General features: G+C 41.2%; 1 long non-coding RNA gene across 1 annotated transcript; it reads left to right on the top strand.

Moving 5' to 3' along the window:
• Window positions 1–775: 775 nt before the first annotated feature.
• LOC135964524 (uncharacterized) lies at window positions 776–13,973 on the top strand. Its single transcript, XR_010577009.1, has 2 exons — window positions 776–881; window positions 13,863–13,973. It is a non-coding gene; the product is annotated as an uncharacterized lncRNA (long non-coding RNA).
• Window positions 13,974–20,529: the final 6,556 nt, after the last annotated feature.

The following is a 20,529-nucleotide window of genomic DNA, read 5'->3' as shown; positions in this document are numbered from 1 at the left end:
ATATAACACATACGTACACACACACACACACAATTCTACTACCTAGAGGTAATCGTTGTCTGCAGTTTATTATAAATTTCTAATTATGCCTCTACAAGGATTTTTTTTTTTACTTGACAATGGACTGTAGATGTCTTACAGCATCAGCCTTCTAGTACTTACTCTTTTTCATGGCTGTGTAGTATTACATGCATGGATCAGCCATATTTTGTACAGTCACTCTCCTATTGATTAATCTCTATGTAACACCAAACAGCATTCTATGCACCAGTTGTCTCAGTTCTCACAAATAAGGCAATAAGCATATGCCATGTTTATTTACCATGAGTCATTTCATTCACATAGGTTTGGAAATCATCACCACCTTTGTGGTCCCTACTTCCTACCACACAGTTAGGGTTGAAAACAGAGGTCAAAGTTGTGTCTTGGAAAATATATCAATTTCTTCTGAGAAAGAGCCAGAGGGTTCAAAACAGATAGTATGTGAAGAGAGGAACACAGTCTGTGTTTGAAATTTCAGAAAGCCTTTCTCATGTTGGTACTTGCCACGTGCAAGCTTGGGTTTGAGAAGCTAGGGGTCCCGTGGAGAATTATTCACTCCGAAAGGTGGTAGAGATAGAGACATTCTCAACAGGCAACACCTCACACCAAACTTTGGGAATTTTCTCTGGTAGATTAGAAGCTTCTGTACTATTTTAATACCTGTCACTACTTCAGTAACTAACCAGACCTGAAGCCTTCATTGTATTTCAGGACATGGTCTGTGTGTTTCTTGCAGCCATCCATCACACATTGATTCATTCATGCTAAGAACCTAAGTGAACCAAAGAGAAAATTCTACAACTGATATGTCATTTGCATCTCCTTGTATAAATGCACAGGTAAGTGACAATATCCACACAAATAAATCAATATATATATAAATATATTGCATGCAGATATATGTTTTTCCAGTATATACTTATAGGTACTACATACAGTATTTATTTATTTGAAATGCCTAAATCTGCATCTCCCAAGCTCTGCCCAGGTAAAGCCCTTCCTTACCAAGTCCTCTACAAAACATCCCCTAGTCATCTTCAGATCCCATTTATACTCTGTTCTTTGGATTCTTAAAGCTTTAAAAAATTTTTTCAATTATAGACTAACTTGCATTGTTATAGGTGTTTCACATGTGTTTATCCTTCTCATCTTGAGAAATTTTTTTTTTTTTTAAAGACAGGGTCTGACTCTGTCACCCAGGTTAGAGTGCAGTGGTGCAATCATGACTTGCTACAGCCTGGACTCTCCAGGCTCCAGGGTTCCTCCCATCTCAGCCTTCCAGGTAGCTGAGACTACAGGTGCACACCATCATATCTGGCTAATTTTTAAAATTTTCTTATAGAGATAGGATCTCACTTTGTTGCCCAGGTTGGTCTCGACATCCTGGACTCAAGCAATCCTCCTGCCTCAGCCTCCCAAAGTTCTGGGATTACAGGTGTGAGCCACCATACCCAGACTTAATAAATTTTTTGATGATACATGGTGTAAAGGGTTAAATCTACTCTCTCCTACCCTCCCTGCAAAAGCTGACAATACTATAAAACCCAATATAGAATACTAATTCATGGAATTTTAGTCCCAGCAGGGACTTGAATCTGTGGAAGGGACTCCTTTCATAACTGAAGAACCTGATCAGGCATCAGTTTGTAGGATGACTATTTATCTGAACTATGGACACTGATGGTAAACACAGATATTCTTTGTTGTTTTTGTTTTTGTTATTTGTCTTGCTTTTTGTATTTGTTTGTCTTGTTTTTTGTATTTTTTTTTTTTTTTTTATTATACTTTAAGTTCTAGGGTACGTGTGCACAATGTACAGGTTTGATACATATGTATACATGTGCCATGTTGGTGTGCTGCACCCATTAACTCATCATTTACATTAGGTATATCTCCTAATGCTATCCCTCCCCCCACCCCCTCCCCACAACAGGCCCTGGTGTGTGATGTTCCCCTTCCTGTGTCCAAGTGATCTCATTGTTCAATTCCCACCTATCAGTGAGAACATGCAGTGTTTGATTTTCTGTTCTTGCGATAGTCTGCTGAGAATGATGGTTTCCAGCTGCATCCATGTCCCTACAAAGGACATGAACTCATCCTTTTTTATGGCTGCATAGTATTCCATTGTGTATATGTGCCACATTTTCTTAATCCAGTCTGTCACTGATGGACATATGGGTTGATTCCAAGTCTTTGCTATTGTGAATAGTGCCGCAATAACATACGTGTGCATGTGTCTTTATAGCAGCATGATTTATAATCCTTTGGGTATATACTCAGTAATGGGATGGCTGGGTCATATGGTATTTCTAGTTCTAGATCCTTGAAGAATCGCCACACTGTTTTCCACAATGGTTGAACTAGTTTACAGTCTCACTAACAGTGTAAAAGTGTTCCTATTTCTCCACATCCTCTCCAGCACCTGTTGTTTCCTGACTTTTTAATGATTGCCATTCTAACTGGTGTGAGATGGTATCTCATTGTGGTTTTGATTTGCATTTCTCTGATGGCGAGTGATGATGAGCATTTTTTCATGTGTCTGTTGGCTGTATGAATGTCTTCTTTTGAGAAGTGTCTGTTCATATCCTTTGCCCACTTTTTGATGGGGTTGTTTTTTTCTTGTAAATTTGTTTGAGTTCTTTATAGGTTCTGGATATTAGCCCTTTGTCAGATGAGTAGATTGCAAAAATTTTCTCCCATTCTGTAGGTTGCCTGTTCACTCTGATGGTAGTTTCTTTTGCTGTGCAGAAGCTCTTTAGTTTAATTAGATCCCATTTGTCAATTTTGGCTTTTGTTGCTGTTGCTTTTGGTGTTTTAGACATGAAGTTCCTGACCATGCCTATGTCCTGAATGGTATTACCTAGGTTTTCTTCTAGGGTTTTTATGGTTTTAGGTCTAACATTTAAGTCTCTAATCCATCTTGAATTAATTTTCGTATAAGGAGTAAGGAAAGGATCCAGTTTCAGCTTTCTACTTATGGCTAGCCAATTTTCCCAGCACCATTTATTAAATAGGGAATCCTTTCCCATTTCTTGTTTTTGTCGGGTTTGTCAAAGATCAGATGGCTGTAGATGTGCGGTATTATTTCTGAGGGCTCTGTTCTATTCCATTGGTCTATATCTCTGTTTTGGTACCAGTACCATGCTGTTTTGGTTACTGCAGCCTTGTAGTACAGTTTGAAGTCAGGTAGCGTGATGCCTCCAGCTTTGTTCTTTTGACTTAGGATTGTCTTGGTAATGCAGGGTCTTTTTTGGTTCCGTATGAACTTTAAAGCAGTTTTTTCCAATTCTGTGAAGAAAGTCATTCGTAGCTTAATGGGGATGGCATTGAATCTATAAATCACCTTGGGCAGTATGGCCATTTTCACGATATTGATTCTTCCTATCCAAGAGCATGGTATGTTCTTCCATTTGTTTGTGTTCTCTTTTATTTCACTGAGCAGTGGTTTGTAGTTCTGCTTGAAGAAGTCCTTTACATCCCTTGTAAGTTGGATTCCTAGGTATTTTATTCTCTTTGAAGCTATTGTGAATGGGAGTTCATTCATGATTTAGCTCTCTGTTTGTCTGTTGCTGGTGTATAAGAATGCTTGTGATTTTTGCACGTTGATTTTGTATCCTGAGACTTTGCTGAAGTTGCTTATCAGCTTAAGGAGATTTTGGGCTGAGACGATGGGCCTTTCTAAATATACAATGATGTTGTCTTCAAACAAGGACAATTTGACTTCTTCTTTTCCTAACTGAATACCTTTTATTTCTTTCTCTTGCCTGATTGCCCTAGCCAGAACTGCCAACGCTATGTTGAATAGGAATGGTGAGAGAGGGCATCCCTGTCTTGTGCCAGTTTTCAAAGGGAATGCTTCCATTTTTTGCCCATTCAGTATGATATTGGCTGTGGGTTTGTCATAAATAGTTCTTATTATTTTGAGATATGTTTCATCAATACCAAATTTATTGAGAGTTTTTAGCATGAAAGGCTGTTGAATTGTGTCAAAGGCCTTTTCTGCATCTATTGAGATAATCATGGGGTTTTTGTCTTTGCTTCTGTTTATATGCTGCATTACGTTTATTGATTTGCGTACGTTGAACCAGCCTTGCGTCCCAGGGATGAAGCCCACTTGATCATGGTGAATAAGCTTTTTGACGTGCTGCTGGATTTGGTTTGCCAGTATTTTATTCAGGATTTTTGCATCAATGTTCATCAGGGATATTGGTCTAAAATTCTCTTTTTTTGTTGTGTCTCTGCCAGGCTTTGGTATCAGGATGATGCTGGCCTCATAAAATGAGTTAGGGAGGATTTCCCCTTTTTCTATGTCTTGGAGTAGTTTCAGAAGGAATGGTACCAGCTCTCCCTTGTACCTCTGGTAGAATACGGCTGCGAATCCATCTGGTCCTGGACTTTTTTTGGTTGGTAAGCTAATAATTATTGTCTCAATTTCAGAGCCTGTGATTGGTCTATTCAGGGATTCAACTTCTTCCTGGTTTAGTCTTGGGAGAGTGTAAGTGTCCAGGAATTTATCTATTTCTTCTAGGTTTTCTAGTTTATTTGCATAGAGGTATTTATAGTATTCTCTGATGGTAGTTTGTATTTCTGTGGGGTTGATGGTGATATCCCCTTTATCATTTTTTATTGTGTCTATTTCATTCTTCTCTCTTTTCTTCTTTATTAGTCTTGCTAGTGGTCTATCAATTTTGTTGATCTTTTCAAAAAACCACCTCCTGGATTCATTGATTTTTTGGAGGGTTTTTTGTGTCTCTATCTCCTTCAGTTCTGCTCTGATCTTAGTTATTTCTTGCCTTCTGCTAGCTTTTGAATGTGTGTGCTCTTGCTTCTCTAGTTCTTTTAATTGTGATGTTATGGTGTCAATTTTAGATCTTTCCTGCTTTGTCTTGTGGGCATTTAGTGCTACAAATTTCCCTCTACACACTGCTTTAAATGTGTCCCAGAGATTCTCGTATGTTGTATCTTTGTTTTCATTGGTTTCAAAGAACATCTTTATTTCTGCCTTCATTTTGTTATGTACCCAGTAGTCATTCAGGAGCAGGTTGTTCAGTTTCCATGTAGTTGAGTGGTTTTGATTGAGTTTCTTAGTCCTGAGTTCTAGTTTGATTGCACTGTGGTCCAAGAGACAGTTTGTTGTAATTTCTGTTCTTTTACATTTGCTGAGGAGTGCTTTACTTCCAACTATGTGGTCAATTTTGGAGTAAGTGTGATGTGGTGCTGAGAAGAATGTATATTCTGTTGATTTGGGGTGGAGAGTTCTGTAGATGTCTATTAGGTCTGTTTGGTGCAGAGTTGAGTTCAATTCCTGGATATCCTTGTAACTTTCTGTCTTGTTGATCTGTCTAATTTTGACAGTGGGGTGTTAAAGTCTCCCATTATTATTGTATGGGAGTCTAAGTCTCTTCGTAAGTCTCTAAGGACTTGCTTTATGAATCTGGGTGCTCCAGTATTGGGTGCATATAATTTAGAATAATTAGCTCTTACTGATGAATTGATCCCTTTACCATTATGTAATGGCCTTCTTTGTCTCTTTTGATCTTTGATGGTTTAAAGTCTGTTTTATCAGAGACTAGGATTGCAACCTCTGCTTTTTTTTGTTTTCCATTTGCTTGGTAGATCTTCCTCCATTCCTTTATTTTGAGTCTATGTGTGTCTCTGCATGTGAGATGGGTCTCCTGAATGCAGCAAACTGATGGGTCTTGACTCTATCTAATTTGCCAGTCCGTGTCTTTTAATTAGACCATTTAGTCCATTTACATTTAAGGTTAATATTGTTATATGTGAACTTGATCCTGTCATTATGATATTAACTGGTTATTTTGCTCGTTAGTTGATGCAGTTTCTTCCTAGCGTCGATGGTCTTTACATTTTGGCATGTTTTTGCAATGGCTGGTACCTGTTGTTCCTTTCCATGTTTAGTGCTTCCTTCAGGGTCTCTTGTAGGGAAGGCGTGGTGGTGACAAAATCTCTAAGCATTTGCTTGTCTGTAAGGATTTTATTTCTCCTTCACTTATGAAACTTAGTTTGGCTGGATATGAAATTCTGGGTTGAAAATTCTTTTCTTTAAGAATGTTGAATATTGGCCCCCACTCTCTTCTGTCTTGTACAGTTTCTGCCGAGAGACCTGCTGTTAGTCTGATGGGCTTCCCTTTGTGGGTAACCCGACCTTTCTCTCTGGCTGCCCTAAACATTTTTTCCTTCATTTCAACTTTGGTGAATCTGACAATTATGTGTCTTGGAGTTGCTCTTCTCGAGGAGTATCTTTGTGGCATTCTCTGTATTTCCTGAATTTGAATGTTGGCCTGCCTTACTAGGTTGGGGAAGTTCTCCTGGATGATATCCTGCAGAGTATTTTCCAACTTGGTTCCATTTTCCCTGGCACTTTCAGGCACACCAATCAGACGTAGATTTGGTCTTTTCACATAATCCCATACTTCTTGGAGGCTTTGTTCATTTCTTTTTACTCTTTTTTCTCTACACTTCTCTTCTCGCTTCATTTCATTCATTTGATCTTCAATCACTGATACTCTTTCTTCCAGTTGATCGAGTCGGTTACTGAAGCTTGTGCATTTGTCACGTAGTTCTCATGTTATGGTTTTCATCTCTGTCAATTCGTTTATGGTCTTCTCTGCATTGATTATTCTAGTTATCCATTCTTCCATTCTTTTTTCAAGGTTTTTAGTTTCTTTGTGCTGGATACATAGTTCCTCTTTTAGCTCTGAGAAGTTTGATCGACTGAAGCCTTCTCTCAACTCGTCAAAGTCATTCTCCATCCAGCTTTGTTCCGTTGCTGGCAATGAGCTGCGTTCCTTTGGAGGGGGAGATGCACTCTGATTTTTTGAATTTCCAGTTTTTCTGCACTGCTTTTTCCCCAAATTTGTGGTTTTACCTGCCTTTGGTCTTTGATGCTGGTGACGTACTGATGGGGTTTTGGTGTGAGTGTCCTTTCTGTTTGTAAGTTTTCCTTCTAACAGCCAGGACCCTCAGCTGAAGGTCTGTTGGAGTTTGCTTGAGGTCCACTCCAGATCCTGTTTGCCTGGGTATCAGCAGCAGAGGCTGCAGGAGATAGAATATTGCTGAACAGCGAGTGCTGCTGTCTGATTCTTGCTCTGGAAGCTTCGTCTCAGAGGTGAACCCAGCCTTGTGAGGTGTGAGGTGTGAGGTGTCATTCTGCACCTAGTGGGGGATATCTCCCAGTTAGGCTACTCAGGGGTCAGGGACCCACTTGAGCAGGCAGCCTGTCTGTTCTCAGATCTCAGCCTCCATGCTGGGAGAACCACTGCTCTCTTCAAAGCTGTCAGACAGGGGCATTTACCTCTGCCGAGGTTTCTGCTGCTTTTTGTTTAGCTATGCCCTGGCCCCAGGGGTGGAGTCTACAAAGGCAGGCAGGCCTCCCTGAGCTGTGGTGGGCTCCACCCAATTCGAGCTTCCTGGAGGATTTGTTTATCTACTTAAGCCTCAGCACTGGTAGGCGCCCCTCCCCGAGCCTCGCTGCTGCCTTGCAGTTAGATCTCAGTCTGCTGTGCTAGCAATGAGGGAGGCTCCATGGGCGTGGGACCCTCCGGGCCAGGTGTGGGACATAATCTCCTGGTGTGCCGTTTGCTAAGACCCCTTGGTAAAGTGCAGTATTAGGGTGGGAGTTCCCCGATTTTCCAGGTATTGTGTGTCTCAGTTTCCCTTGGCTAGGAAAAGGAATTCCCTTCCCCCTTGTGCTTCCCAGGTGAGGCAATGCCTCGCCCTGCTTCAGCTCTCACTGGTCGAGCTGCACCCACTGACCAGCACTGACTGTCTGACAAACCCCAGTGAGATGAACCCAGTACCTCAGTTGAAAATGCAGAAATCACCCATCTTCTATGTCACTTGCACTAGGAACTGGAGGCCAGAGCTGTTCCTATTTGGCCATCTTCTGTTTTTTGTTTTTTGAGACAGAGTCTCACTCTGTCACCCAGGCTGGAGTGCAGTGGCACAATCTCAGCTCATTGCAACCTCCGCTTCCTGGGCTCCAGCAATTCTCATGCCTCAGCCTCCCTAGTAGCTGGAATTACAGGCATGCACCACCATGCCCAGCTGATTTTTTTTGTATTTTTAGTAGAGACAGGGTTTCATCATGTTGTCCAGGCTAGTCTCAAACTCCCGACCTCAAGTGATCCACCCACCTTGGCCTCCCAAAGTGCTGGGATTACAAGCGTGAGCCACCACACCCAGTCACAAGTTTTAACTAATCCTAAAGTCTGCCAGTAAACCACGGTAACAAGTTTCCTAGTTCTAACTGCAAAGCACTGTGTTAAAGTGTTACTTAATCCTGTTAGCCATATTTATGGTAAAACTCTATGCATGGTTTTACACCTTTTATGCTAATGTGTTTCCTTCATAAAATATAAATAGGGCTAAACATTCAGTCCAGCATCATGTCTCACCATTGTATAAGAAAAAAAAAAAAAAAAAAAGCCTTGCTGGCAAGGGGCAGGGGACGGGGCACACAGACTCCAGAAACTGGGCCCAAATCTTCATTTCCTTCTACACTAATGAATTCAATGGCACTGGGAACTTAGATCTCATGGCTTCCTGTGACTTTGGGGGTAAGTCAAATCTATACTTTCCCCCTTACATATCTGAAACACACACCATAAGAAGGAATTGGATTTGGCTGGTCACCCATAAATTTCTTGAGTCCTACAGGCTGACTGACAGTCAGAAGTGCTCTTGGCAAGCAGAAAACACTTTGCAACTTTGAGTTTGGTGATTGGGCAATAGCTTCAGAATTCTGCTATGATAAATCACTTAAAAATCTTCTTTCTCTTATCTGCATACCTTAGACTATAAGCTAATCAGCAATTTTTTGTTATTTATCTCTGCACCTCAGTACTAGCAAACAAGTCTGTTGGGTGCTCAAACGATATTTATTGAGAACTGATTTGAAAGTGAACAGATAGACAGCAGGCAGGCTACTGCTCCTGACGGTAACCATCCCTGTCAAAACAACACCTTCCTACTCTCCAGCAATCATCACCCCTTTTCCTTTTCTCACATCTCCCTTAGATTAGCAGGGGGCCCCTGCCTACAGAACAACCCCCAGCTGACTCTCCTTCTGTTTGGAAAACTGACATTTGTTTACAGATGATCCCAGATTACACCATGTTCCCCACTTTCCCAAAAATATCATGGTGTCAAAACTCAGCCTGAATATAGATAGTAAAATGAGCACTGATGTTCCGCCTAAAGGCCTTCCACAAGCTGCAGGAAGAATATTAATTATGTGTTCTATTTGTTTTCGTAGCCTAGAGGGAAACCCAGCAACAGACACCGGCAGATCTTTAATCTCGATGCCATTTCCTGTCTGGGGGAGGGGGAAGCTGGTGTTCTCTTCACCGACTTTCTCATTCAAGTTCACCCATCCCCTTCAAGCTACTATGAGCCAGCAGAAACTACTGAGGAATCTGAAACACAATGGGGAAGCCTTTTTCCCCATTGAGGAGTGGGATTAGCGTAATATAAAAACAAGACCTTACAACAGTTCTAAAATGACTTGCTTTTCCATCTGTTCAGACACAGGATATTTCTCTTTTCATAACAGTTTGTTACAAAGACTATAAGAATATTTTGCCTATGTCAATTTCTGTTTTTCAGACTAAGTTTACCTATGGCCAAGATTTCATACATGTATTGAATTTGTAGAATTTCAAAAACTCCACCACAGGTGCTAGATAAATAATAATGTTCTCAATTATTAAGGATCTTTTTATTTTCAGATCACTGACCTAAAGGTATATGTGTTAATGCCCAGTTCTTTCTGTAAACATCTTAGGTGTTAATAGTCTTATGTTCCAATGAATGTTTATTTTGGCATTTATTTTTGGCATTTCCTGAAATTGATTTTACCACAAACTGAGATTTAGAAAGGAAAACATGTTTAAGGAAGGAAGAAATATCTATCACCCAACCTAACAATCTTCTAAACTCTGAGAAAAATCACTCATTTCCTAGAAAATTTGGAAACCATTTCTTAAACCAATTTTTAGACAATTTTTAGAGGCAAAACTTTCTGATTATAGTTTGCCAGCCCATAATCTTGGGCACGCAAAGCCTTACAAGTACTTTATTGACCTAGCTTTTCTTTCCTTTTTTTTTTTTTTTTTTTTTTTTTTTTGAGATGGAGTCTTGCTCTGTCGCTCAGGCTGGAGTGCAGTGACACGATCTCGACTCACTGCAACTTCCCTCTCCCCGATTCAAGCAATCCTCCTGTCTCCGCCTATGGAGCAGCTGGGATTACAGGCATGCACCGCCACACCTGGCTAATTTTTATATTTTTGGTAGAGACGGGGTTTCACCATGTTGGTCAGACTGGTCTCAAACTCCTGACCTCCTGTGATTCGCCCGCCTCGGCCTCCCAACATGCTGGGATTACAGGCATGAGCCACTGCACCCAGCTGATCAAGCTTTTAAAACACACTCAGCATGAACTGTTCCCACTATTATAGTTCCTTTAAAAGAACATTATAACAGGTTCAATGCATTAAGAAACAATAAAGATTACATAAGCTAGTCAATCAAAAAGTACAAATGGACTTTGCCAAATAGCAATGGGTGGCCTAGATTTTGAATGTACATAATTGATCTTACACAGATGTAAGCATGATTGCAGCCAGCTATGCTCAAGGGTGACCGTAGCCCTCTTCGGTGATTTCAGACCACACAGCGTCCTCACCCGTGGTGTCTCTTGTTACAAGTTGCTTAGCACCTCGGTGCCTTGTGGGTGGTGAAATACAAACCATCACCACTGAAACAAAAAACAAAAAACACCACCACATTTCATAATATCCAGTGTCAGCTCTTTCACTTCCAATTATCCCTTCACTGCTTATCACCCCACAAGGGCAAGATTAGGGTGTGGCAAGTGAGGCACATGCCTTGGGACAAAACTTGAGGATACCAAAAAGTCAGTTACCAAGATAACATTTTAATGCATTTTTAAATGAAATTTAATGCCAAAAAAACCCATCATGCATGAGATATCAAAATTTTAAATAACAAGATCCAACCTGCCTTTGCACAGTCTTGCTTCACTTGCTTGACCCTAATCTCAGCTCTGGTTCCAATAAAACTTTATTTATAAAAAAACAAGCAGCTAGTTTATGGGCCACAGTTAACCAGTTTGATTTTTTTTCCTTGAATGTTTGGTAGAATTCACCAGTAAAACCATTTAGGCCTGGTTCTTCTAGTTTTGAAAGGCTATTAATTGTTGATTCAATATTGTAAATAGATTTAGGCCTATTCATGTTATCTGTTTCTCCTTGTGTGAATTTTGTAATGTTGTATCTTTCAAGGAATTGGTCCATTTCATCTAGGTTATCAAAACTTCGAGCATAGGCCAGTCGCTGTGGCTCACGCCTGTAATCTAGCACTTTGGGAGGCTGAATCGGGTGGGTGACATGAGATCAGGAGTTTGAGATCAGCCTGGCCAACATAGTGAAACCCCGTCTCTACTAAAAATACAAAAAGTCACCTGGCATGGTGGCAGGCACCTGTAATCCCAGCTACTCAGGAGGCTGAGGCAGGAGAATCTCTTGAACCCGGGAGGCAGAGGTTGCAGTGAGCCAAGATCGCACCATTGCACTCCAGCCAGCCTGGGGGACATGAGTGAAACTCCATCTCAACCAGGACAAACAAACAAACAAAAAATTTCGAGCGTAGAGTTGTTCTTAATATTTCTTATTATTTTCATGCCATGGGATCAGTAGTGATGTCCTCTCTTTTTTTTTTATGATATAAGTAACTTGTGCCTTTCCTTTTTTCTCTTAGACCAGTGAGAGGTTTGTCAATATTATTGATCTTTTCAAAGAATCAACTTTTGGTTTGGTTGATTGTCTTTATTGGTTTCCTATTTTCAATTTCATTGATCTCTAATTTATATTATTGCTTTTTCTCTGCTTACTTTGGATTTAATTTCCTCATCTTTTTCTGGTTTCCTAAGGTAAACACATATTATTTACATTAGGTCTCTCTTCTTTTTTAATATATGCATTCAATGCTGTAAACTTCTCTCTAAACACTGCTCTTGCTGCATCCTACAAATTGTGGTAGGTGATATTTTCATACACTTCTATGAGTTAGTCTGTTTGAAAATAAGGTAAAACCAGAGCTGGGTGTGGTGGCTCATGCCTACAAACCCAGCACTTTGGGAGGTTAAGGCAGCAGGATTGCTTGCCCCCAGGAGTTCTGGATCAGCCTGGGCAACATGATAAAATCCTGTCTCTACAAAAAATATAAAAATTAGCCAGGTGTGGTAGCACCCACCTGTAGTCCAGCTACTCAGGAGGCTGAGGTGGGAAGATCACCTGAGCCCAGAAGGTCGAGACTACAGTGAGCCATAATTGCACCACTGCACTCCAGCCTGGGTGACAGAGTGAGACCCTTGTCTCAAAAAAAAAAAAAAAAAAAGGTAAAGGTAAACCACATATTATCATCTCCAAATACCTACCAATAAACAATTGTTTCTGGAGATTCTTTAAGATTTGAAAAAGACAGAATGGGGAGGAAAAGTAATGGACAAGTTGGAGAAACTGTCCTAAAATGACCTTCCTTGAACTAATTATTGTGAAGTGTATCTTCACAATATCTTCTCAGACATAGAGTATATGCCAAAGAGCACAGACCAAAAACAGCCACTGTCCTCATACCTCCACACCTGGCCTTTCTTTTTTTAAAAAAAAAGTGATGTCTCACACCAAATGTTATGGTCTCAGTGTGCTAGAGCCAGCTTGCACCTGCCCTGGACAGCCAGTTGCTAACCTGATGGTAGCTTGAAATTGGCAATGGCTGGCTGGGGATGGTGGCTCACACCTGTAATTCCAGAACTTTCGGAGGCTGAGGTGGGCGAATCACAAGGTCAAGAGATTGAAACCATCCTGGCCAACATGGTGAAACCCCGTCTCTACTAAAAATAAAAAGATTAGCTGGGCATGGTGGCGTGCGCCTGTTGTCCCAGCTACTTGGGAGGCTGAGGCAGGAAAATCGCTTGAACCTGGGAGGCGGAGGTTGCAGTGAGCAGAGATGGCGCCATTGCTCTCCAACCTGGAGACAGCGAGACTCCGTCTAAAAAAAAAAGAAATTGGCAATGGTGGGAGTGTATGGGAGTCTCTGTAAGAGAAAAATCAGCCCGTACTATAGATCAGGGCTTTGTTTTGCTTTTTCTGTTTGTTTCTTCCTTTAAGAACTGTCCTATTAGCACGCTAGTGCCAAATTACAACACCTACAAATTCCAATTCCTCTAGCCCTCTGAATTTACTGGATACGACCAAGAAACAAACTATTGTATGTAAAAATTGGAGGATTGGGAGCTTCCAAAAGTCACTATTACACCAGATGCCATGACTATATCAGATCATCTGAGGAAAGGAATTATTTCAAGTAGCAATTTAAAATGTAGCTGGGCAATAGTCCAAAATAGATTTTCTAAGAACACTCAAGTTACGTATTTTATAAACATGACAAAAATATTCTTCAACCAACTTTCATAGGGTTAAACTTAAATGATTCATCCAAATGTAAAAGCTCAAAGGAACCAAAAATGGAAGTCACTCTTGGGTTATTATTTACTCTGTGGTGGTTGAGATCAAGATTTTCCTGGGAAATCAAGATGCTTCACCCATATCAGAATAAGCAATTACCTGAGGCTTGGGGTTTGAACAGCCTCTGTAATAAGTGAGGAGAAAAGGCCAGGAGAAAGAGAAAAAAAAATTCCTATAAAGCTAAAAATAACTTTAGGATCATTATATACTTATTTGTATATAAATGCATATTCCTAATTATAATTTGAACAGACATCTGGTGCTACAATCTAATTACTGCCAGAAGGAAAGAAGAGAGATCAACGATTCTAAAACTAAAGTGACTACTTGTAATTACCTACAAATAAAATTTTTACAAAACAAGTTATCTCATTTAATTACTGTGGTATGTATTTTGCAAACACATGAATACGGGCACATACACACACACACACACACACACACACACAGAAACATACGTAAAAATATACCTATGTGCATGTATTACTGGAAAGGGGTCCCGATCCAGATCCCATGAGGGAGTTCTTGGCTCTCATGCAAGAAAGAATTTAGGGTGAGTTCGCAGTGCAAAGTGAAAGCAAGTTTATTAAGAAAGTAAAGGGATAAAAGAATAGCTACTCGAGAGAGCAGACCCGAAGGCTGCTGGCTGCCCGTTTTTATGATTATTTCCCAATCATATGCTAAACAAGGGGTGGATTATTCATGCCTCCCCTTTTTAGACCATATAGGTTAACTTCCTGAGGTTGCCATGGCATTTGTAAACTGTCATGGCACGGGTGGGAGTGTAGCAGTGAGGACGACCAGAGGTCACTCTCATGGCCATCTTGGTTTTGGCGGGTTTTGGCCAGCTTTTTCACTGCAACCTGTTTTATCAGCAAAGTCTTTATGACCTGTATCTTGTGCTGACCTCCTATCCCATCCTGCGACTTAGAATGCCTTAAGCGTCTGGGAATGCAGCCCAGTAGGTTTCAGCCTCATTTTACCCAGCTCCTATTTAAGATGAGTTGCTCTGGTTCACACGCCTCTGACACATGTCCTCAACTTTCTTCCATCTCTCTACTAAAATCAAATAAAAAGCAATAGGGCAGGCAGCCCTCAGTATCCATGGGTTCTGCGTCCATGGATTCAACCAACTGCAGATCAAAAATATTTGGGAAACAAATGTGTTTATACTGAACATCAACCGACCTTTTTTTGTCATTATTCCACAAACAATACCAGGTAATAACTACTAACATAGCATTTTTATATTAGATATTATTGGTAATATAGAGATGATTTAAAGCATAGGTGAGAAGATGCATAGGTTATATGAAAACACTATGCCGTTTTTTATCAGGGACTTGAGAATCACAGATTTTGGGATTCAAGGGAGATCGTGGTGTTTCCCGGGGTCCCAGCTCCCAGAGCTCCCAAGATGGTGGCGAGTCGCTTCCAAAATTGGGGCGGGCCACTTCCAAGATGGTGGCAAGCCTCATGTCCTCTGACCTGGGGTTCTTGGCCTCACGGATTCCAAGGAATGGAATCCTGAGCCATGTGGTGAGTTTTATGCTTCTATTTGAACCTGTGGGTCAGGGAGGAGAACTGTGGAACCGAGTGACTAGTGTTCAGCTCGATTAGGACGAACCCAGGCACTTAGCGGTATAGGAACAATGGCAAGCCTTTAGCCTGAGTGGGAGCGGCAATGGGCGCCTGGCTGGATCAGGAGCACAGGGCATACCCTGCCGAATCTGGAGGGATGGAAATCAGCGGTGGGTCTGCGAGGCGAGTCTGCCAAGGCGGCAAACAGTAGTGGTGGACAGCGAGGGAAAGCTCAGCTCCAGCCATAACAAACACGGACCAGAAGAGTGCAGTTGCAAGATTTAATAGAGTGAAACAGAGTGAAAACAGAGCTCCCATACAAAGGGAGGGGACCCAAAGGGGGTTGCTGTTGCCGGCTCCAATGCCTGGGTTTATATCCGTATCATCGTACCTCCCATTGTGTTCTCAGGAGATAGATGATTGGCTATTTCTTTACCTCCTGTTTTAGCCTAATTAGCATTTTAGCGAGCTCTCTTTCCTACCGCTTGGTCGGGTGTGAGCTAAGTTGCAAGACCCATGTAGCGGTCACCTTCCCAGCTAGGCTTAGGGATTCTTAGTCGGCCTAGGAAATCCAGCTCGTCCTGTCTCTCACTGGAACCAGTCCCCATGGATAGTGAGGGACACCTGTACTGTTATTTGCGCAGCAATTATGGTCTATGAAGAAGCTTCACAAACACTATCCATTTTCTATCATTTGTTCATGTCAAAGGACAAAATTGCAACCAATTTAGTTAAATTATTGCATTAGCTTTTATTTTCGATTCATGAATTAAAGCATCATCTCTAAAAATTTAGAAAAGATGCTTGGATAAACTGAGCACAGGAGGTTGACTTTATTGGCAAAAAAGGGTTAACATACACAGAAATAGGGAACAAAGCAAATTGGTGGTTTCAAAGTTACTTTCCTTATAGGATTTAAAATAGAGACTTCCTTGTCATGATGGCTAAAACTGGCCTATTTGAAGATTTGGCTATACTCTCTCCTGGTTTCTCAGAAGGTCAGGTAAACAAGTTAGTTTTGGTTTGATGACATGGAACTTTAGCATGAGTGACTCCATTTTGGTTTGGTCTGTTGGGGCCTAGTGCAGGAGCTCAGGCCAAGTCAATGAACGCCTATAAGTTTTATTTTATATTAATAATGTAAACATCATTAACATCCTAGTTTTACACATGAGGAAACAGCCTCCGAAAGACCAACTGACTTGCTCTAAGTTGCACTGTAGGTTAGCACATGAATCAGCATTGAAATACGATTTTTTAAACTGAAGTCCTTCATTTCCTCTTTATCACAAAACCCTTGCTCCATTTTGCCACTTCCTTTATGGCTGCCCTGAACAAATATTTTGACCAGACTCACCTGTAGTGTCATACAATGGGATTAGTCCTGGGCTGAGAATTTTCTTTCTCGCTTTCTTATAATCTCTATGCTACGCTGGGTATCGATCTAGAAGAGTTGAGGATTTCTCCTGCAGGTAAGAATTGCATCTGTATAGTCCTAAAACATAAGCGAGGAGAGAAGAGGGCCTTACTAACTCAACCACACCTATTCTGAGCACAGGCCTCCTTGGACTTGGTTTTATCTAGTACAGAGAACAGCATAGTTAATGCTCAACTCGAAATGCTTAAAAAGAGGGCTTCCACTACATCGTGGGTTCCTTTTGGGTTCCCTTATACAGACATAGAGAAAACAACTTTTTCAATCAAATGAGTTGCTAAAACTGAAGTCATTTGCGTTCCTGGTATGTCTAAATCTGCATCTATCTAGCTCATGTTATTTACTTCTACCAAAAAGAAAAATGGATTTATCAGAAAATGAAAACTACCTGACTAATATCATTGAAAGGCTCTTAAGTCATTCTGGTTAATTTTTTTCTTTCAACGTTTAAAGATTTTTGTCTGGTTGTGATTACCCATGATTTTCATATGTATGAAATCTTTGTGAGTTTTCATACATATCTTTGCCAGTTACTTCCTATGTATCTGACACCTCATGCAACGTGTATTGTTCAGATCATAAAATGCAGATCTGAATAAGGACTGTATCACTACCTATCTCAGAGGTTAAGAACTTATGACAAATTCTAAGAATGGGGAGGAGGGGAACTGTAGCTTTTTCAAGTAGTTTGAATCAAGAACTGAATTGAGAAGGATGCTTTTGGGCTGGGCATGGTGGCTTATGCCTGTAATCCCAGTACTTTGGGAGGCCGAGGTGGGTGGATCACGAGGTTAGGAGATAGAGACCATCGTGGCCAACCTGGTGAAACGCCATCTCTACTAAAAACACAAAAAAATCAACCGGGTGTGGTGGCACACGCCTGTAGTCCCAGCTACTTGGGAAGCTGAGGCGGGAGAATCGCTTGAACCGGGAAGGCAGAGGTTGCAGTGAGCCAAGATCACACCACTGCACTCCGGTCCGGGTGCGACAGAGCGAGACTCCATCAGAAAAAAAAGAAGAAGAAGAAGGAGAAGGAGAAGAAGAAGAAAGAAAAAAGAAAGGTGCTTTTGGATTTCCAGATTCTCTGGATTTTTTAAATGTACACATATAGCGAAGTATCCAGGTAAATGTAGAGGAGAAAGTCTAAACAAGCTGAAAACATCCTGGATGAATCACTTGATTAGTGTCTACATTGCCCAAATGCCCCTTTACTTTGCTTTAGGCGGAAAATCTGCTTGTTTTCACCAAAACTATTTGAAACAAAACAGGTCATAAACCAGATGGACTCCCTCCAGGCATTTTATTAAGGTAGCACCTCAAGGTATGAGAGGTAGGCTCACAGTTCACTCTCCAACAGGGAAGTGAGGAAAGGCATTTTCCAAAATTAAGCTCTTATGAATTAAATATTCAGAACAAGTTCTCTGAGGAAGGAAAAATGGCATTATTGAACAGTTATTTTAATGAATCATAAAGCTTCCCCCCTCTTCTAAAATGCTTCTTTAGCTGTATAGAATAAAATTAAAAATAGATTGATCCTCACATTTAAATATAAATTTGCCATGCAAATTATTTCCTGCTTAACTACCCTTTGCCAGCCAGGGGTGGAACAGGGGATTGGTTCAGCAGCCCAACACACTGCTCTAGTTGGTACAGGCTGGATCCTTACCTTAGGTTAGGTAGCTAACCTAGGATTCCAAAGGGCCCCCGCTGATCCCTAAAGAGAGGGAGCTTGGGGTGGGTTATAGAGGGAAGACGTCTGAGTTGAGGGCTTCTGACATATCCTATTAAAGATGAGCATTCCTTAAGAATCCACCTATCTTAGGAAGACCAATTAATTCCAGGAAGAAGAAGAAGAGGAAGAGGAAAAGGAAGAGGAAGAGGAAGAGGAAGAAGAAGAAGAAGAAGAAGAAGAAGAGGAAGAGGAGGAGGAGGAAGAGGAAGAAGACGACCACCTCAGGACTTGCTTTTCTCTTTTTGTTTCAGTTTCTCCATTAATGGAAAAGCATTTCCCACAACCACAAGTAACCATTTTCCCTCTTCTTTAAAATATTTAGGAAGGACACACCCAGGAAATTTCATTTGCATTTTGATGATAGCTTTTGTCCCTTGTTTTACTCCAAAGCTGATATTTTGTTGCCTAACTTGATTGATAACTGCTTCATTTACAACCCAAAAGGTTTAAATAAAAAGTGATAAAGGGAATTTGCATAGGTAATTCCAACTGAGCTCCCTAACTAGTAGAGAAACCAATTACACTAATCCTGCTATTTTAACTCCCTGGAGTCTATTCCCATCTCCGTCCCCTAACTGTAAACAAAATTTTGTTTTGAAAGTACCTATGTGCATTTCCCCCCATTGGGAAAGGGTCCAGAGACTTGATCAGATTTTCAAAGATGTCCCAGATCCAGAAGAGTTTAGAACCACCATTGTCAAGTGGAGAAATGGAGCTACAATCAACAAAGGCTGAAAAAAAAAGTGAAATCAAATTGGTGCTCCCCAAACTAAATGGAAGTCTCCCTGGGGCACTGCTCAAGTGAGGAGAAGTAAGGCTGTTAAAACCTGTGGCCTGGCCGGGCGCGGTGGCTCACGCCTGTAATCCCAGCACTTTGGGAGGCCGAGGCGGGCGGATCACAAGGTCAGGAGATCGAGACCACGGTGAAACCCCGTCTCTACTAAAAATACAAAAAATTAGCCGGGCGCGGTTGTGGGCGCCTGTAGTCCCAGCTACTCGGGAGGCTGAGGCAGGAGAATGGCGTGAACCCGGGAGGCGGAGCTTGCAGTGAGCCGAGATCGCGCCACTGCACTCCAGCCTGGGCGACAGAGCGAGACTCCGTCTCAAAAAAAAAAAAAAAAAAAAAAAAAAAAAAAAAAAAAAAAAAAAAAAAACCTGTGGCCAGACAAACTTCCTGTGGACTCCCAGTGGAATAACCCTCTCCTGAGAATCGGGGATTTCTTGCCCATGGATGTAGTGTATTTCCATAAAAGCAGCCAGAAACAAACCAAGAAGAAGAAATGAGACCCCTAAAATTATTTATCTAGGAAACACAGGTAAATCACAACACATGGCTGGATTATGTGAGGGCTCTCTTACTGTACAAGACATATTAATCTCACTCCTTGCATTAGAAATGACTGAAGCCGGCCAGGCACAGTGACTCACACCTGTAATCCCAGCACTTTGGGAGGCCGAGGCAGGAGGATTGCCTGAGCCCAGGAGTTTGAGACGAGGCTGGGCAACATGGTGAGACTCTGTCTCTATTAAAATTTTAAAAATAAAATAAACAAAAAGAAATGACTGAAGCCTGTCTACAGCTAATTCAAATGAAAAGGAACTTTTTGTTGTTGTTGTTTGTTTTTTTGAGACAGAGTCTTGCTCTGTTGCCCATGCTGGAGTGCAGTGGTGCCATCTTGGCTCACTGCAAACTCCACTTCCCCAGTTCAAGCAATTCTCCTGCCTCAACCTTCTGAATAGCTGAGATTACGGGCACACGCCACCATGCCCAGCTAATTTTTGTATTTTTTTAGTAGAGACGGGGTTTCACCATGTTGGCCAGGCTGGTCTCAAATTCCTGGCCTTGTAATCCACCCACCTCAGCCTCTCAAAGTGCTGGGAATACAGGCGTGAGCCACCGCACCTGGCCGAATAATGTTTTCGTTGACGTATGACAAATATACAGAAAAGTGCACAAATTTCAAGTATACATCTTGATAAATTGCCACAAAAGTGAGCACACCCACTTAACCACCACCCAGGTCAACACGTTTACAAAAACATGATCAACATTTTCCTAATGACTAAAGATGATTAATGAGGCTGAACACCTTTCATATCTATATAGCTGTATATGGTTTTCTATATATGTATGCATGTGTACGTTATTTGGGTATTCTCTTTTCTAGAGG

This window comes from Macaca fascicularis, chromosome 8, assembly GCF_037993035.2.
Source record: "Macaca fascicularis isolate 582-1 chromosome 8, T2T-MFA8v1.1".
NCBI lineage: Eukaryota > Metazoa > Chordata > Mammalia > Primates > Cercopithecidae > Macaca > Macaca fascicularis.
The sequence above is the reverse complement of the archived record's forward strand: the minus strand, read 5'-3'. Positions and strand labels throughout refer to the sequence as shown.